This window comes from Schistocerca cancellata, chromosome 6 (assembly GCF_023864275.1).
Source record: "Schistocerca cancellata isolate TAMUIC-IGC-003103 chromosome 6, iqSchCanc2.1, whole genome shotgun sequence".
NCBI lineage: Eukaryota > Metazoa > Arthropoda > Insecta > Orthoptera > Acrididae > Schistocerca > Schistocerca cancellata.
The window spans coordinates 518,603,904-518,624,638 of record NC_064631.1 but is presented as its reverse complement, the minus strand read 5'-3'; the positions used below and the strand labels follow the sequence as shown (position 1 = coordinate 518,624,638).

Below are 20,735 nucleotides of genomic sequence, written 5' to 3'. Positions count from 1 at the left end.
TGCCATACAGATCTCCATTATTACGCTAAGATTTCAATAAATTATACCGTGATCGTGGCTTGGTCTCAAAAACCTTTAAGAAGATAAGGAAAATATTTAATGGTCTAAAAAATGCTCATCTATAACTGTTAAAATTTGGTCATTGACCACAAACCGTTTGCAATCTACAATTTCTTTCAGACGAGGGTATAGACGCAAGTCTTAGTGTGCCACTTCTCTGTTCTGATAAAAGATGACTTTTTTCTTTTGCAATCCAATTTTCTTCTCGCGGAATTTATCCAGTTGCCCTAGAGATCTCGCATAGTATTCGGCAGGTTGTTTCAATCTTTTCAAGTTAATCAACAAGAGGAATGCATTTTGTATCTTAGAAAACAATAGCCATAACCAGCTCGGCCTTTTATTTATTATTATTATTTTTTACACCAGCTTCCATCCACGGCTTATATTGCTGTTTTATTTCTGATCTGACATAGTAGACCCTAGTCTCGTCTACAGTAACAATTCGGTGCACAAAATCAGTTCAATTTTTGAAAGAAAGTCGACACAGGTCCGAGCAATGCAGATTCGCATTTTTTTGGTCACCATTTCACAAACGTGGCACTCGTCTTGTACAAAGTTCTCACAATGCATTATTCTATGGAAGTCAGTCTCAGAGTTGACTGTTACTCTTGGAAGCGTACTGACATGCTCTTTGCAACATCCGTCTGATTGATCATGTCAGTGCCTCTTACACCCAGTTAGCATGGCTGCGATCAGACACGTTACGTGACTACCAAACGCTATGTTCACTTCGTTGGCACCTCAGTGCTCGTGCACCACAGTACCTCACGTCAGAGATAACGTACTTGTCGTCTCATCATAATCAGAATAGAAGGTCTCACGTATTTAGTACTGTAGCTGTTCCCGCATTCACAAACTCCTTCGGTCTTGTTGCTGTCCATCTCTTGCACAAACTACCCTCCACTCTTTGCACAATTAAGTGCCCGGCTGCTTTTAAGAAGAAGCTGAACTACTTCCATTACCTACATAACGTTTCCCAAATTATTAACGGATGTGGCCAGTTTTCGCTGTGTCTTCGTCTATTCATTTCTCAATCAGTCACTCACGTCCTTTTTCCCTATTTCCATTGTGCTATATCGCGTTGCTATCTCTCTCCTTCTTCTATATTTCCCCTCATGCACCTTTCTTCTCCCGTTAATGCTTATTCATCTAGTCATCTCTCAAACAATGCTCGACACTTCCTTTTCCCCTATCTCCACTGTGTTCTGTGTTGCTCCCTCTCTCTCTGCTTCAGTCTTTCCCCTCAAGCACGCACCTTATCCCATTAACTCTTCTTCATCTTTTCATTTCTTAGTCTGTCACATTACTTTCTTTTCGCCTGTCTCCATTTTGTTTTATCGCGTTGCTCTCTCTCTTTCCTTCTTCAGTATTTCCCCTGATGCTCCCATCTTCTCGCATGAACGCTTCATCTTTTTACTTCTCAGTCAGTCATGTCACTTTCTTTTCCCCTATCACCACAGCGTTTTTATCACATTGGGCGCTCTCTCTCTTTCTTCTATTTTTTCCTTCCTGTCCTCTGTTATCTAGCCCTTATAGATTAAATCTACGTCCCTGTAATTTGTCTCTTTTGTTGCACTGTTCACAGACGAATGCAAACCGCGTTTTTTCTGCTCTATAGTAATTAAAAAATGGTTCAAATGGCTCTGAGCACTATGGGACTTAACAGCTGTGGTCATCAGTCCCCTAGAACTTAGAACTACTTAAACCTAACTAACCTAAGGACATCACACACATCCATGCCCGAGGCAGGATTCGAACCTGCAACCGTAGCAGCCGCGCGGTTCCGGACTGCGCGCCTAGAACCGCGGGACCACCGCGGCCGGCTATAGTAATTATTCAGGGTCTTATACTCTCGTATATTAGATTAACCTATAACATGGTAATTGTAATGAATGGAATGAAAATGTGTAGAATGCTTCGTTAGCAGGTTAAATATAACAATAAATAAATTCCAGTGCTCTACCAACCGAGCTACCCAAGCACGATTCACGCCCCGTCATCACAGCTTTACTTCTGGCAGTACCTCGTCTCCTAACTTCCAAACTTTACAGAAGCTCTCCTGGTAGAGCACTTGCCCGCGAAAGGCATAGGTCCCGAGTTCGAGTCTCGGTCCGGCACAAAGATTTAATGTGTCAGAAAATTTCAATAAATAAATTACCCGTATACTACTGCACCACGACAATGTTGAACTTGGCAAATGTTCACATGTGTGTGAAATCTTATGGGACTTAACTGCTAAGGTCATCTGTCCCTGAGCTTACACACTACTTAACCTAAATTACCCTAAGGGTAAACACACACACACCCATGCCCGATGGAGGAGAGATGTTACACAGTTAATTAAACGGTACGCGACGCAGACAACGCTTTTCCAAGTGTCCCATGTCACGCACCGAAGAGGGCGAACACCTCCACACAGCAGAGTGGCGCAGTGGAAGCATGCTGGGCCCAAAACCCAGAGGTCCGTGGATCGAAACCACGCTCTGCTAAAACTATTTTTTTTTTTCGAGGACTCGAACCTCCGCCGGGACCAGCCGCACACTCCTTGACTGCACTTGGCCTCCCGTGGCCGTTATCGGAAACGCGCGTTGAAATTACAGTAAACAAAAACCACAACAATTTTTTCAGCTATCGCATACACTGCGGAAGTCTGAATAGCTTCAAGAGCAAGTTGTCTGGTCGTTAAAACAGCAGAGCACAATCTGATCGGCTTCAAGCGCACAAAAATGGTTCAAATGGCTCTGAGCACTAAGGGACTTAACATCTGAGGTCATCAGTCCCCTAGAACTTAGAACTACTTAAACCTAACTAACCTAAGGACATCACACACACTCATGCCCGAGGAAGGATTCGAACCCGCGACCGTAGCTGTCACGCGGTTCCAGACTGAAGCGCCTAGAACCGCACGGCCACACCGGCCGGCTCAAGCGCACAGGTAAACACACGAGCCGACTGAAGTGTCCTCATTCCCGGGAGAAATAACATTGTGATCGACTAATACATCTCGACACAGTTCAGTGATTTGTGCGATAACATCGTCTTTGACGGTTATTGGTTAAATAGAACACCAGTTAGACAGTTTCGCCTCTTTGTACTGTCAAACATATGATTAGCTATAAGTACTAGGGAGACGCAATCGCCTTAACGATCCTCCGCCGGTACCTGGTAAGTCAAGAACAGTACGCTGACAGCGGCGCTGGCTTCGACATGTTGCAGAGATGATATTGCTATTCTTCCAGTTTTTCTGTGACGCACGTGGGGGTGTAATAAGGTAATAAGGGGAAATGGCACCACGAACCTAACGCTGTACAAAATATTTGGTCAAACGAACATCCGCAACTGAGAACACACACATATATATATATATATATATATATATATATATATATATATGTATGTATGTATATATATATAGAATAAAAATCCGCTTCATTTGACAGTAATCTCTTAATTTATTCCACGACCAGTTTCGAAGAATAAAGCTTCATCTTCAGGTGCCACCAAATAATTTTGGGAACATAAATGTGTAGCGGTTCAAATTGTTCAAATGGCTCTGAGCACTATGGGACTTAACATCTATGGTCATCAGTCCCCTAGAACTTAGAACTACTTAGACCTAACTAACATAAGGACAGCACACAACACCCAGTCATCACGAGGCAGAGAAAATCCCTGACCCCGTCGGGAATCGAACCCGGGAACCCGGGCGTGGGAAGCGAGAACTGTGTAGTGGTCGCGCCAGTCATTCATGGAGGTCACAGTCGTGTGGAACAAACGCTTGGAAGCAACCACAGCGCCCGCCTGCGCAGCACGACACGGAAGTGACTCAGCCAGCCATGGGGTCCTACGCTCCCATGCATTTGTTAGGCATGGGTGCGACCTCCATGACTGACTGGCACGATCGCCACACATTTATATTCCAACAGTTATTTGGTGATACCTGTAGATGAAGCTATATCCTTGGAAACCGGTTGTGGTATAAATTAAGAAATTACTGGCAAGTGAAGCGGATTTTTATTCTGTAAATTAATGCAGTGCTTTGCTTGAAAGCCAGATCCGCCATGTCAGACGCCCCAAAACATTAGCAGACTACTGTTCACGATTGCTTCTTGCTGTTAATTTCGGAGCCGGCCGTTGTGTCCGAGCGGTTCTAGGCGCTTCAGTCCGGAACCGCGCGACTGCTACGGTCACAGGTTCGAATCCTACCTCGGTCATGGATGTGTGTGATGTCCTTAGGTTAGTTAGGTTTAAGTAGTTCTAAGTTCTCGGGGACTGATGACATCAGATGTTAAGTCCCATAGTGCTCAGAGCCATTTGAACCATTTTTGTTAATTTCAGAAGGCAGGAGCAACTCTAAACAGAAAATATTACAGTGATTCTGTTAATAACACAGCGTCAAGAAGGCATATTCAAACTTTTTGCATATTTGATCCACGAATACGAAGCAAATCGCCTCGTTAATGTCACTCTCTTTTTGTTATACGTTTCTAATAATTAGGAACGGAAGGATATGATGTGAAAAGGCTGCTTTCGCAATCCAGAAGTTTCCTTAATAAAGACTGGCGAAACGTTCAGTCTATGTCCTCTTCTCGAAAATGCTGAGAACATATTTTGCTATGTTTTGTCGGTTTCCAATCTTTCCTTCTCGCCGCGTAGTATAAGGCGTCTTGTAACGGTTCGCCCCCCTCCCCCCCCCAGGCGGAGGTTCAGGTCCTCCCTCGGGCAATGGTGTGGTGCGTGCGTGCGTGTGTGTGTGTGTGTGTGTGTGTGTGTGTGTGTGTGTGTGTTTTGCCCTTAGCGTAAGTTAAAGTTAGATTAAGTAGTGTGTAGGTCTAGGGACCGATGACCTCAGCAGTTTGATCTCATAGAAGCTTACCACAAATTTTAGAATCTCCTTCCTTTCTCACTGTGTTCACCCAGAGAGCTTTTCGAGTTGGTATGATGGGAAATCTAAAGTCAGATGACACAAATAAACCAGTACAGTAAAAGTAAACCGCGCAACCATAATTCGTGTATATACCTGTATATGAAAGAAAATAACACTTGAACCAATCCACTTATGAATGAAATATAGTTGTCGTGCCGTTCAACTACTATGTATGGTAGAAATGTGACATACACAAGTAATTAAGTCTCGGGGAAGCACTTTTTACAAAGTCATTCATGTTCACATGTGGTACTTATTTCTAGTAAATAATATGAATTTTTTACCGTGTTGTTCGATAACGCAACTTTCGGTATTTCTTTGGACACTTTCTCCCCAAAAACTGCTTGGACCATGTCTCTCGGCGCACGCAGTTAGAGAGACTCATCAATTCTATGAGGATTTCCTTCTTTCGCAGTTCTAAAACTAGCCAGGTACGAGATTTTTATCCAGTTAGTACCAGTGTTAAAAAAATTTGCCATGCATTCGTATTCTTTTTACAAAACGCAGATTTCCATTGAAAAAGAAAGTCAATAGGTTTACCAACTAACTCACAGTGCTTAGTACTTTCATGTCGTCATAATAAAGAAAGCTTCGTGATTTGATTTGAAAGGGTTTCGGAGCATAAAGCGCATTGGGGAACTGGATTATCACTGGTTTCTGGACCAGCCTTTACTGTAAAACCACATCATACTTGCGGTTAGGTGTTGGTACATCCTTGAGGGTAGAAGGAGCTTCGTGGCCTAAAAATAGCTTTATGCTTAACTCCAAACACAGTCACTTATAAGTCACACTTCACATCACAATTATAATAGTCAAGAATCAGCTCGTTGTGTTACGCACACTCTAGTTCCAGAGGCAAGCTTTCTTAGTATCACGATGACATTTAACGTAACGCCCAACAAAGCTACAAAGACAATAAATTTCTGCAATGTCACACACTGGTATACAGCAAGTTGACAGCGGTTGCAAAGCGGGACGAAAACGTTCGAAAACCACCCACAAGACCCGTGTTAAGAATATTTATTTAGATAAAGGTAAATACTGATACATCTGTCGTTATACAGTGAACAAACACATTCATGGAACGGAACTAGGGTTGCCGTATCTAGCTGGAACCTCGTCGGGACACTCTGAGTTGGGGGGGGGGGGGGGGGATGAAGTAAAAAGTTTATTCAATATAATTATTTTTCGTAAGCTATGATAAGGAAAGTTTATTACACGGTAAACAGTCGACAACAACACTTTAGTCTTCGATGTACACATCCCTATACACTTCAGGCCCTATATGCACACAGTAAACACTTTAAACCTTACTAACTTGCACTCGTTGCCAGTATTACGCTTCGAAAGAACGGTCTTATCAGATCGCTATTCAAATGGGCACTGCCTGATTTAACCCCGTGAGCTGCTTAAATAGTTCCTGCTCCGTACTACTGGAGAAGTCTCGTATTTTCTCGAATAATGGCGCTAGATCTAGAAGGAGCTTGCAGGATACGCAAAATGCAACGCCGTCAGTGAACGACCTTGTCAACATAAGATTGTTGACATAAATAAAACTGACTGAGGCTGCATTTACGTATTGCGCTAACAATGGCGTTACTTCAGTACTTGAACCAAGCTCGTAACAGTATTTTGCAAAATCGGGAAAAAATTGGATCTTTTCAGGATGTCAAGGATGTGACGGTCTCGATATATCGGGATGGGTGGCAACCCTACACGGATATCACTGACTAAAAATGTATGCAGTAAAATATAATACTTATCGTTGAGATCCCTATGGACACAGTCAGTACTCTCGATGTAAAAGTAACACAGTCCAAGAACCCGATAAAAATGTCGACAACATCAAAACAAGATGAATCAGTCCCAGCCAAGGCAGCGACGATTAATGAAGGTGAGGTGGACGCAATCCGATCTTCCTGTGTCAAAAACAAACCTTCTGCACTGAATCCATTTTCTTTAACATTATGTAGATGCTACTTTTATCAGTCAGTTTTCTCACTAGCACTTCCATTTTACTTTAATAATAAAGTAACGTAGGAGGAAAATTTCCTTAGATCAGTAAGTGTTTTGTTTGCTTATGCTAGTGCCACCTGAAATGATCTTGCGTACCATCAGTAGTAGCAAACCACCGTATGGGAATCCCTGCTTTAGACTACAATGAGAATGATTAGTACACACGTAAATGACGCAAGCTGGTCTTTTTGATCAAATGGCTTCCATCAGAAGCTAATGTTTGGGGCAACTAACATGGCGGACATCAGCTTCCAGTCTGTGTCGTCATAACAGCTTTTCTAATTATAGCTCCTTGAGGCGCAGCATCCCAGGTACCCACAGCTCACCATAAATAGGTTGGCTGGCGAGTATGTTGCAAGATTTGGAGCCTAAAATGAAAATGAGGTGTATATGTCACCCATCCAATCTGACACTTATTTCTATCTTTTCATTAAAATATTTTCTTGTAATATTCAAGTCTAATTCATTGTGTTCTACACACAAAGTAAGGTCGTTGCATCATTAGAGGTTGTTTGTTCTAGTGACACTTGAACTATTGTGATATTTCTGGCTTTAGCAGCCATCGTATCTAGCTCCAAGATTCTTTGCTCAGAGCAGTAGAGGTTCGGCGTTATGTACACTCATGCTCATAAATTAAGGATAATGCTGATTAAAGGTGAAACAATGCGGTGCGTTTGACCTGCGGTCGTCGAACGGTGGCGCTGGCAGCAGTCGATATACGTAGAGGTGTGTTGGTGCATGTCAGAGTGCGGTGCAGCGAGTAAGTGTGCAGACGTTTTCAGAAGTGCTAATGGTGGCTGCGTGTTGTAAATGGCTCAAAGAACATATATTGATGACGTTATGAGGGGTAGAATACCAGGGCGACTGGAGGCTGGTCGAACACAGCAGATCGTAGACGGGCCCTCTGTATGCCACAAAGTGTGATCTCAAGATTATGACAACGATTCCAGCATACAGGAAACGTATCCAGGAGCTACAGTACTGGACGTCCACAGTGTACAACACCACAAGAAGACCGATATCTCACCATCAGAGCCCACAGACGGCCACGGAGTACTACAGGTAGCCTTGTTCGGAACCTTACTGTAGCCACTGGAACAGTTGTCTCCAGACACACAGTCTACAGACGACTGAACTACAGACGACTGAACAGACATGGTTTATTCGCCCGGAGACCTGCAACGTGCATTCTACTGACCTCTGGTCACAGGAGAGCCCGTAAAGCCTGGTGTCAAGAACACAGTATATGGTCATTGGAACAGTGGTCCCAGGTTATGTTCACAGACGAGTCCAGGTATAGTCTGGACAGTGATTCTCGCCGGGTTTTCGTCTGGCGTGACCCAGGAGCCAGATACCAACACCTTAATGTCCTGGAAAGGGACCTGTATGGAGGTCGTGGTTTGGTGGTGTGGGGTAGGATTATGATTGGTGCACATACACCCCTGCATGCCTTTGACAGAGGAACTGTAACAGGTCAGGTGTATCGGGACGTCATTTTGCACCAGTATGTCCGCCTTTTCAGGGGTGCAGTGGGTCCCACCTTCCTCCTGATGGATGATAACGCACGGCCCCACCGAGCTGCCATCGTGGAGGAGTACCTTGAAACAGAAGATATCAGACGAATGGAACGGCCTGCCTGTTCTCCAGACCTAAACCCCATCGAGCACCTCTGGGATGCTCTCGGTCGACGTATCGCTTCACGTCTTCAAAAGCCTACGACACTTCGGGAGCTCCGACAGTCACTGGTGCAAGAAATGGGATGCTGTGCCCCAGCAGCTGCTCGGTCATCTGATCCAGAGTATGCCAACCCGTTGTGCGGACTGTGTACGTGTGCTTGTGATCATATTCCATATTGATATAGGGGTACATGCGCAGGAAACAGTGGCGTTTTGTAGCTCATGTGTTTCGGGACGGTTGTCTCAACTTATCACCAATACCGTGAACCCACAGATCTGTGTCGTGTGTGTTCCCTATGGGCCTACGCTATTAGCGACAGTTTTGTGTAGTGCCACGTTGTGTGGTACCACAGTCTACAATTATCCTTAATTTATGAACATGAGTGTATATTACGTAATAAGTGGTGGGAGGTACCAGTAGCCGATGGCACCTTTCTTGTGGGAAAGACCGCCAGAATTTGTGATTGGCTGATACGTTGGAAGGCTGCGTACCAAAAAGCTAACTTTGTTCCTTTAATATTTTAAACTTGCTTAACATTATGTTATAGGTATCTCTGAAAAACGATAACATGAAATCTAAAAACGAGACGTAAACGAAAAGACATACGATGCTCTTTGAATGCCTTCGGTGCTCCGCCTAGATCGGGCTCCCAAGTGAAGTAGCGGTGTTGTCTCACCAGACGGGAGGGGGCAGTCGTGGGGACAGATCCTGTTGTCTGGTGAGATTAGCGCTATTACAATTTTTAGGCGAACTGATTAGAGCGTTAATTAGATCAGAAGAGGTAGTCATGGGGAACAGACGCGTGGTGTGACGTGGACAGTTATGTTTCAGTTTTTATGCAAATTCAGTAAAGTGTTAATCAGATCGGAAGGAGTAGTCATGGGGCACAAACGTGTTGTATGGTCCGGTCGGTCAAATCTTAATCTTGTGAAGGAATAATGAGTCTAGAACAGTAAGACTCCGTAACATGTAATGAGTTACTGATGCTGCAAGAAAAATTTTGTAAATATATTAATAACGTATGACTTGTTGAAAAGACAATAACACCTGTAACTTGTACTTCTAGTATTCTGCTAAAGATAAATACGAGTGGCATCCCTCAATAGTGAACAAACCAATTATTTACATAACGTCAGTTTCTCGCTAACAGTTCATTACGATCTACGTGCTGCTGTATGTACAGTGGACGTCTTTAGAAGACATGAGGTTGGTCAAAATTGATAGAATGTATTTCCCTGAAGGCGGTGAAAGCAACTAGGTACCTCGCGTGTAATGCATTCCCATAACAAATGAGATCGCTAACACAGAGGAGGTTGATGTCGTGATTCAGTTATTCAATTGCTCTTATTATTTTTATACCATACTGTGACAATGTGCCGTTACGTAATCTCTGTGTGTTGCCAACAGGGATCGTGGGAAAGGAATAATGTGTTGATTGTTGACCGCCGCCAGACAATGTCCGCTAGAGATGGGCAAACTGAAACACATAACTGTTTCGAAACAAATGAAACAATACAAAGTAATGTTTCGAAACACTGTTTCGAAACAGTGAAACAGTTTGTGTTTTGTATTAGTACTGAAGGCGGGAACAAACTGCAGAAACAACGGATACCCTACTGGGATTCCCAAATTTCGTTAGTATGGATAATATATACCCGGCCTGCTAATATTCATGCACACATTGTGGAGAATAGGCACATTGACTATAGACTCATGAATAAAGCCACATAATTCGAAAAAATAACGAAATATAAGAGAAAAAATTTTTGTCCCTCAAGGTGTTTCATATCATTACTATAAATCCATCATGCTTCCCAGCCCTTCCCGTTCACCATTATATCATCAATGATCCGTCAATCACATTGCTTGAAAGTACATCCAATTTACGTATATGTCTAAAAACTGCCACACTACGCCTTTTCTAATTCGAAATGTTGTAGGTTTACTTGAGTCTTTTTAATGTGATTACTGTACGTGAACGGAGAAGCATATTTTATAGGAGATGTGTAATTTAACTGAATGTTTTTCACACTTTTATTATTTTGAATGCGAATAGTGTGCTTTATTTTATTGTTTGTTAGTGTTTATAAAGCATATACTACGCCATTTCGGAATGGAGCAGTCAATTACAAACGAAACTTTATTTTCGGAAATCTTAAGCATCATGCTGTTGTGTGTCAAAAAGATTTCGACACTCTTGAAAGAGTTTGATGAAGTAGTATGTTAAAAGTATTTCCGTATCTGTGCCGTGCCCGAATCTCGTCCGAGACAAAGTGAAATGAAGCATCACTGTTTCGATACAGTTAGTCCGTCCAAGTACAAGTGGACTGAAACAGCGTTACTTCGAAACAACGATACAGTTTCTGTGGCTGGCTCGAGATCGAATCTGGTCCCGTTATCCGACACAGTGCGGAATGAAACACCACTGTTTCGAAACAGTGAAACATAGCAGTTTCGAAACAGTGAAACAGTTCCACGTATCGATACACTGTATCGAAACATAGAAACAGTGGCCAAGTCTAGTGTCCGCTTCGAGCCAAAAGTTCTCTGTGGCATCGCCTCCCAGCTAGCTGGCGGGTGTTTCCTTCGTAACTCCTTTTGCAGTCTTTAGTTCCCTAATAACTAACATTTCTAGCACATCACCCACCTCTCGACCCCTCCATGTCTGGCTAGCGTCTTAAAACCCAGCTTGGGCGCCCCCAAGTGTGTCCCGTACAAGCAATAATCTTGCCATTGGTTCATAAAAATCTACATTTAATCATTAAAAGCCTCTTGAAGACGTCCACACCTTCACTAGACTGACCAGGCTCGCACCGGACCTGACAGCAATTGAAAATGTGGGTTACAAAGCGTAAGCAGAAATGCTTAACTCCGTCCTCAAGTGTTCCTTTACAGAGGAAATCCGAAGAGTATTGTCGCAATTTAATTCTCGTACCACTGGAAAGATGCCTGAAACTGATATTATTGTCAGTGGCGTTAAGAAGCAGCTGGACTCTAAAACTGAACAAAGCTCCAGGTCGCGGTGGAGTACCCTGTCAGATTCTGTACTGAATCTGCGGCTGAGTTATCCCCTCTTTTAACTATAATCTACCGTAGATACACTCCTGGAAATTGAAATAAGAACACCGTGAATTCATTGTCCCAGGAAGGGGAAACTTTATTGACACATTCCTGGGGTCAGATACATCACATGATTACACTGACAGAACCACAGGCACATAGACACAGGCAACAGAGCATGCACAATGTCGGCACTAGTACAGTGTATATCCACCTTTCGCAGCAATGCAGGCTGCTATTCTCCCATGGAGACGATCGTAGAGATGCTGGATGTAGTCCTGTGGAACGGCTTGCCATGCCATTTCCACCTGGCGCCTCAGTTGGACCAGCGTTCGTGCTGGACGTGCAGACCGAGTGAGACGACGCTTCATCCAGTCCCAAACATGCTCAATGGGGGACAGATCCGGAGATCTTGCTGGCCAGGGTAGTTGACTTACACTTTCTAGAGCACGTTGGGTGGTACGGGATACATGCGGACGTGCATTGTCCTGTTGGAACAGCAAGTTCCCTTGCCGGTCTAGGAATGGTAGAACGATGGGTTCGATGACGGTTTGGATGTACCGTGCACTATTCAGTGTCTCCTCGACGATCACCAGTGGTGTACGGCCAGTGTAGGAGATCGCTCCCCACACCATGATGCCGGGTGTTGGCCCTGTGTGCCTCGGTCGTATGCAGTCCTGATTGTGGCGCTCACCTGCACGGCGCCAAACACGCATACGACCATCATTGGCACCAAGGCAGAAGCGACTCTCATCGCTGAAGACGACACGTCTCCATTCGTCCCTCCATTCACGCCTGTCGCGACACCACTGGAGGCGGGCTGCACGATGTTGGGGCGTGAGCGGAAGACGGCCTAACGGTGTGCGGGACCGTAGCCCAGCTTCATGGAGACGGTTGCGAATGGTCCTCGCCGATACCCCAGGAGCAACAGTGTCCCTAATTTGCTGGGAAGTGGCGGTGCGGTCCCCTACGGCACTGCGTAGGATCCTACGGTCTTGGCGTGCATCCGTGCGTCGCTGCGGTCCGGTCCCAGGTCGACGGGCACGTGCACCTTCCGCCGACCACTGGCGACAACATCGATGTACTGTGGAGACCTCACGCCCCACGTGTTGAGCAATTCGGCGGTACGTCCACCCGGCCTCCCGCATGCCCACTATACGCCCTCGCTCAAAGTCCGTCAACTGCACATACGGTTCACGTCCACGCTGTCGCGGCATGCTACCAGTGTTAAAGACTGCGATGGAGCTCCGTATGCCACGGCAAACTGGCTGACACTGACGGCGGCGGTGCACAAATGCTGCGCAGCTAGCGCCATTCGACGGCCAACACCGCGGTTCCTGGTGTGTCCGCTGTGCCGTGCGTGTGATCATTGCTTGTACAGCCCTCTCGCAGTGTCCGGAGCAAGTATGGTAGGTCTGACACACCGGTGTCAATGTGTTCTTTTTTCCATTTCCAGGAGTGTATATCGAACATAAAACCGTGCCCAGTGGTTGGAAGAAAGCACAAGGTCACACCCGTCTACAGCAAGGGAGCGAAAGTTATGCACAAAACTACTACCAGATAGCCTTCACATCCGTTTGCAGTAGAATCTTATAACACATTCTGAGCTCAGACGTAATGAGGTATCTTCAACAGAATAATCTCCTTCATACCAACCACGATGGATTCCGGAAACATCGACCATGTGAAAATCAACTTGCACTTTTCTCACATGACATACTGAAAGGCGTGTATCAAGTCAGCCAGGTAAGTGCAATATATCTCGATTTTCGAAAAGCGTTTGACTCAGTATAACGTCTACGCTTGTAATAAAAATTATGATCGAATGGAGTATCAAACGAAATCTATGACTGGACTGAAGACTTTTTAGTAGAGCGGACGGCGCAACTTATGTTGAATGGAGAGTCAGCGACAAATGTAAAAGTAATTTCAGATGTGCCTCAGGTAAGTGTGTTGTGCTCCTGTTGTTCATGTCGTATATTGACGTTGCAGATAATTAACCTCAGATTTTTGGCAGATGATCCAGTTACCTCTAATGAGGTATTGCCTTTACCTACATTGATGTATTGCCTGAAAGAAGCTACACAAATATTCAGTTAGATCTTTATGAGATTTCAAAGTGGTGCATAGACTGACAACTTACGAGCTTTATAATTTAAGCAGCAACCAGTCATAAGTATGGGTAAACAAGTTTATTCAACTCAAACCAATACCGGTTTCGGATTTTTACAAGTCCGTCTTCAGAGGGCTTCTTACAGCTTTCCTTTATTCGTGTCGGGGCGTGTTTGAGTTCTGCATTATAAAGTTAACACTTTTTTGCACATGCACTATGTAACGGCTGTTTCATTTACTGCAAACTGCTGTAACATACACCGTTTTATGATTTATGGCAGCACACACTCAGCATTTGCAAAACGTGGCCAGGTTCACTCACGTGAAAAAAAAGGAAAAAAAACGTAGTGACCTACGACTACAGCAGTATCAACGAATCACAGTTGGAATCGGTCAACTAATACAAATTGCTGGGTGTAACAGTTTGTAGATATATGAAATGGAACGATGACTTAAGCTCAGACTTAGGTAAAACAGGTAGCAGATTTCGGTTATACTTGCGTGACCCATCCTACAACACTGTGCAAGTGTGTGGGACCCGAACGAAATAGGTCTAGCAAGGGATGTTAAGCGGATACAAAGAAGGACAGCATTAATGGTTATAGTTTGTTTGACTCATGGAAGAGTGTCACAGAAATGCTGAAAGAACTGGACTGGCAGACGTTTAACGATAGGCGCAAACTATTGGGACAATCACACAGAAAATGTTGTGCGGAAAGCGAATCAAAAACTGCCTTTTATTAGCAGAACACTTAGAAGATACAACAGGTCTGCTAAAGAGATTCTCTGCATCACGCTTGTCAATGCTGTTCTGTAATTTTCTTGGGTAGTATGGAACCTGTACGAAATAGGATTGACGGAGAACATCGAAAAAGTTCAAAGAACAGCTCGTTTTGTATTATTGCGAAATAAGGGAGAGAATGTCGAAGGTATGATACAAGAGTTGGTGTGACAATCATTAAAACAAAGGGTTTTTTTTTTTTTTTTTGCAACACGATTTTTCCACGAAATTTTAATCGCCAACTTTCTACTCTGAATGCGAAAATGTTTTGTTGTAGATGTAGAAATTGTACATTGCATCTTGTCTACCAGAATTTACACGTTATCAATTGTTCATAGAATAACTATGTAAACAATACACCTGTCCACTTACTCCGAATTTACTCACTTATTTTGCTGTGTTGATCGTTTAAACCTCATGTCTGCAAGATAAATGTAAACGCTAGACTAATTTCGTTCACCCGCTATTTTTGTTCTTCTGATATTTCGAATAACCTTGTTAGAGACGTCTTCCGTATTTTAACTTCGTAGATATCGCAGCCATTATGCTTTACTCTTGTAAAGATTTGTATGAAAATCTTACATAAGTTTTCTTCATATAGTACAATGCCAGAATTTCAAAATTTGCTTTGTACACTTGGCTTCTTTTAATGGACTAAAATAATAAATTTTGAAATATTCACTGTTGTAAAAATAAACTGATCATTCAATAATTGCCATGCAAAATAACAATAATAATAGTCAATGATACAGTGGAAGGAAACTGACCAACCATTTCCGTGCCACACTGGTGCGTACTGCTACATTCACTTGTTGATATTTTTATGACTATGCCCAACACGTAGCAACACTTGTGCATGGTGAAATGACTGAAAATGAAAAATGTGTACATGAGGCTTCCAGTGAGGAAAAATATTTGTTTCAGCTAATACACAGCAAACATTAATGTACACAACTGTAGCCAGAGAGTCTGAAAGGGTTAATTCATATTATTCAATCGGTTATCTAATTTATAAAAGAAATTACCTGTAAATTTTGTCATAATATAACTGTGATATCCAAAGGCTATATGGAATGCGTGATATATGTGATGTTCGAGTGCTTTGCTAATGTTTGTTAGTAACTTATATAAAGAAATATGTGAAATTTATAATTTAGTAAATAATATTTTGTCATGGATTAATTAAATTGAAATGTTTGTATATGTAATTTTATACAATTGTGCCAGTTTTCATTTGTATGAAATGGTGCATTCTTAGGGACAATATGTAGTATATGTGATATGTAAAGGATGGAGTGCTTTTGTATTGTTCGTTAGTAACTGTAGGAAGTGTAAAACGTTGCTTCTGTTTTTGACTCGAGCGGGCAGTGAAAAAGGCAACACTCGGACGGGGAATGAGATTACCTGCCTGGAAATTGTTGCACAGTATCCTCGGATGACGACTGCTGAGTAATTACGGCTTTGGTACAAGTTGTTGGGCTACGTTATGGACATTAAAACGACTCCAAGAAGAACTAATTAGTCCATTCTTCGAGAAACTTGTACGCCGTTCCATGGGTAGTGTGGCCGCCATTACTATCCGCCACACCAGACTACAACGAACAGATTACAGGCTGCATAATTAGAATTGTAGACACGTGAACCATTAATACAAAAGTACCTTTTTTACGAACTGTAAACTAGATTTGTAGGAGCATGAATCATTAATTCAAAATTAACTTTTTTAATAATTATTATGTTAAACATAAAGTTTGATTCATTCATTTATTTTATTCTTAATCATTCACCTATATGAGGTCCTTTCCTGGCGTTTGATTATTCCGAGTAAACCTGTAATAAAAACGTTTGAAGTGCTTTATGCAGTATCTAGAAGCACTAATTTTCATCTTTGAATAAATGTGTGAAAATAATTGTTAGGGACTAACTTTTAAAGTGCAGGTAGAAGCACTGTATGATTTACGTAGTAGAAGTGCTGAAGTGAAATTTTGCTTAAGTACTGAAGCAGATGTTTTCAGACAAATTTAACGATTTTAATATTCTTACTCTCTTTGCGTGTTTCTTTCTAGCGGCTAGGAAACTCCTACGAAAAGGAACTAATTATTCGACTTCCATGTCTGTTAGTCACACATTATTGTCAAATTGTGTAAAAGGGGTAACATTATACGACAGATGTGGAAAGTAGGCACATCTATGACGTGTATACTATATGCACAACTCCCTGTATAATAGTGGCTTTTCCCGTGACAGGACTACTTTTTCCGTTGGGGTATAATGTTGTATGTTCTCAGGGAGGTGCGGCTGCAACAGAAGAGTCGACGGCGCATTGTTAATGGACATTAATAACCGAACACTCATCGTGTTCGGACATTGCTTTTCACTGCATATTAGTAGTGCGTCCCTGAGACATCTGTACCTACCGTTTCTTCTATCTTGTGGAATTCTTCTTGCAAGCCATACATTGGATGATTCGATCATTAGTCCTCTAACAATGATGTATTGCCTATACAATCGGACACAGATCCCCCACGATTAACTGAATCTGATGCTGGTTTTAATATCTTATGCATTCCCCTTGTAACACGCCCTGGAGGACAGGCGGTAGATATGCAGTACTAACGATAGCTACCCTTTAGACTCGAGACTGTACAACACTCCCTAGACACAGCAACGGGTTTGATATTTAACGACTGTTTGCCTAAACCCCCGTACCTGGTCCTTCCCGTGGTGGTTGATCTGCTGCTCTCTGCACTGACTGCTACAATGTGTCCTGTAATAACTATTGTCTAGCAGGGAGATGACCCACTGACACCAACAATACCAAGCTGATTTGGTAGAATTAACTGCATTCTGTTAAACACTCGCACAGGGTGGGACTGCACTGTTCACAATTAACGTTATTCCACAATGAACGTGATCAGCATTTGTACTCAAAGTACGTGTCCGTTGAGACGTATCAGGTTGCTGCCTAAATGATGGCATCCAATCCAAAAACACGGTGCATCACTGTTCAATGGGTGTTTTATCAGTCGACGATTGACACAGTTCTTCCAACAGTACTAAACAATTCAATAGCTTATAACGGGAACGTGCGCGTAACCGAATCGCTAAGCGGATGCTCCATAAAATTTCGGGTACGATATACGAACGAGAAAGTACCTGCGACCGTGCTATTCAGCCAGTCAAAACGATATGTGTTTCTTTCACTAAGAACTTGCAATTAGGATCATACCAGCCAACATTTTTTCCGTAACCGTCTACACGCGGTTGATTGTTGTGTCCCCGACACGACACACGGGGGTTTAGGCAAACAGTCGTTAAATATCAAACCCGTTGCTGTGTCTAGGGAGTGTTGTACAGTCTCGAGTCTAAAGGGTAGCTATCGTTAGTACTGCATATCTACCGCCTGTCCTCCAGGGCGTGTTACAAGGGGAATGCATAAGATACTAAAACCAGAAACATCATCTTTTGGATAAACGTTGATACTGTGCCGTGAACACTGAAACAAAAGCAAAACTTGTGTGGCAAAACTTTCAATTACTTCGCCATAACTTGTAAGATACGTGCTGCAGCCCGGGCATCAACATAACAGTCCGCCCTCGCTCCACGAAAGCTACGCCACGAGTCCCCACTGTTGCTCTGCGCTCGGCAGAGAGGTGACTATCGATAGTCAACGATACAATTCTATGCTTACACCCTTCTCGCTGAACTCGGCGTGAAGCATTGATTATTATTTTATTTATTTATTTTTTTTTTTCGCTGAGTCGTGGGTACTGCGGACGAAGTACGCGCGGAACCACCATCTAGTGACGCCTACCCCGATAACAAATGATTTTCTAGTTTTTATAAAATCTCTGATATTTCAGTTTCAAAATCTACACTACTGGCCATTAAAATTGATAAACGCATATTTATTGGAAAAATATATTAAACTAGAACTGACATGTGATTACATTTTCACACAATTTGGGTGCGTAGATCCTGAGAAATCAGTACCCAGAACAACCACCTCTGGCCGTAATAACGGCCTTGATACGCCTGGGCGTTGAGTCAAACAGAGCTTGGATGGCGCGTATAGGTACAGCTGCCCATGCAACTTCAACACGATACCACAGTTCATCAAGAGTGGTGACTGGCGTATTGTGACGAGCCAGTTGCTCGGCCACCATTGACCAGACGTTTTCAGTTGGTGAGATATCTGGATAGTGTGCTGGCCAGGGCAGCAGTCGAACATTTTCAGCAACCAGAAAGGCCCGTATAGGACCTGCAACATGCAGTCATGCACTATCCTGCTGAAATGTAGGGTTTCGCAGGGATCGAATGAAGGGTAGAGCCACGGGTCGTAACACATCTGAAATGTAATGTCCACTGTTCAGAGTACCGTCAATGCGAACAAGAGGTGACCGAGACGTGTAACCAATGGCACCCTATTCCATCACGCCGGTTGATACGCCAGTATGGCGATGACGAATACACGCTTCCAATGTGCGTTCACCGCGATGTCGCCAAACACGGATGCGACCATCATGATGCTGTAAACAGAACCTGGATTTACCCGAAAAAAATGACGTTTTGCCATTCGTGCACCCAGGTTCGTCGTTGAGTACACCATCGCAGGCGCTCCTGTCTGTGATGCAGCGTCAAGGGTAACCGCAGCCATGGTCTCCGAGCTGATAGTCCATGCTGCTGCAAACGTGTTCGAACTGTTCGTGCAGATGGTTGTTGCCTTGCAAACGTCCCCATCTGTTGATTCAAGGATCGAGACGTGGCTGCATGATCCGTTACATCCATGCTGATAAGATGCCTGTCATCTCAACTTCTAGTGAGACGAGGCCGTTGGGATCCAGCACGGCGTTCCGTATTACCCTCCTGAAGCCACCGATTCCATATTCTGCTAACAGTCATTGGATATCGACCAACGCGAGCAGCAATGTCGCGATACGATAAACCGCAATCGCGATTGGCTACAATCCGACCTTTATCAAACTGGGAAACATGATGGTACGCATTTCTCCTCCTTACACGAAGCATCACAACAACGTTTCACCAGGCAACGCCGGTCAACTGCTGTTCGTGTATGAGAAATCGGTTGGAAACTTTCCTCGTGTCAGGACGTTGTAGGTGTCGCCACCGGCGCCAACCTTGTGTGAATGCTCTGAAAAGCTAATCATTTGCATATCACAGCATCTTCTTCCTGTAGGTTAAATTTCGCGTCTGTAGCACGTCATCTTCGTGGTGTAGTAATTTTAATGGCCAGTAGTGAATTTACTGTGTAGTAAAGCGTCAAAATGTAGAAGTACTCCGAAAAACAGTACTATAAAAGCATTGGTATAACTTCAGCAGGGCCGAGGAAAATGAAAACAAGTTAGGAATAAAGAGGGAATATTTTGTTATATTTTGCACCAAAAATGTGACGGTGAGGTTAATGTAAGTACACGACTATAACAGCTGAGTCATTTTCTCGATTGCTGTATCACGAGATCAGTCTTGAGAAGGCGGCGTCTCACGCGGGTCGCCGCCGTGTGCCGCCGGATCGAGCAGGGGACGGCGCTAGCGGTCCAGCGCGCCGCGGCGCACCAGCTCGCTCCTGGGCAGGCCGCGGCCGTACCAGTCGACGAGGGCGGCGGCGCGCGGGCCGAACACCGCCTCGTAGGAGCGGCGGTTGCGCGCGCCCGCCGCCGGGTCGAAGAGCGCCGGCTGCGCCTTGGCCAGCAGGAACTTGGGCGCCACCACGGAGTCCAGCAGCTGCCGCGCCAGCACCGGCAGCGACGGCAGCCGCTGGCCCTCGCCGCCGGCAGTCCACAGCAGCAGCACCAGCAGCGGCAGCCAAGCCCGCACCTGCCGCACGGAGACCCGCCACTGGCAGTCACTCAAAAGTAAAAGCTCACATGGCATTGATGGCATTTCCAAAAGCTTGTTCCCAACAAATAAGTAGGATTATCAGCCACATATGTAGTAGCTCATTGACACAGGGAATTTTTCCACACAAACTGAAATGTTGCTGTTGTTGTGGTCTTCAGTCCTGAGAGTGGTTTGATGCAGCTCTCCATGCTACTCTATCCTGTGCAAGATTCTTCATCTCCCAGTACCTACTGCAGCCTACAT

The 20,735-nt window shown here is 43.9% G+C and overlaps 1 non-coding gene across 1 annotated transcript; it reads left to right on the top strand.

The window, feature by feature from the left end:
- The first annotated feature begins 2,477 nt into the window (after nucleotides 1-2,477).
- Trnal-caa (transfer RNA leucine (anticodon CAA)) lies at nucleotides 2,478-2,549 on the top strand. Its single transcript has one exon. It is a non-coding gene; the product is annotated as a tRNA-Leu (tRNA).
- Nucleotides 2,550-20,735: the final 18,186 nt, after the last annotated feature.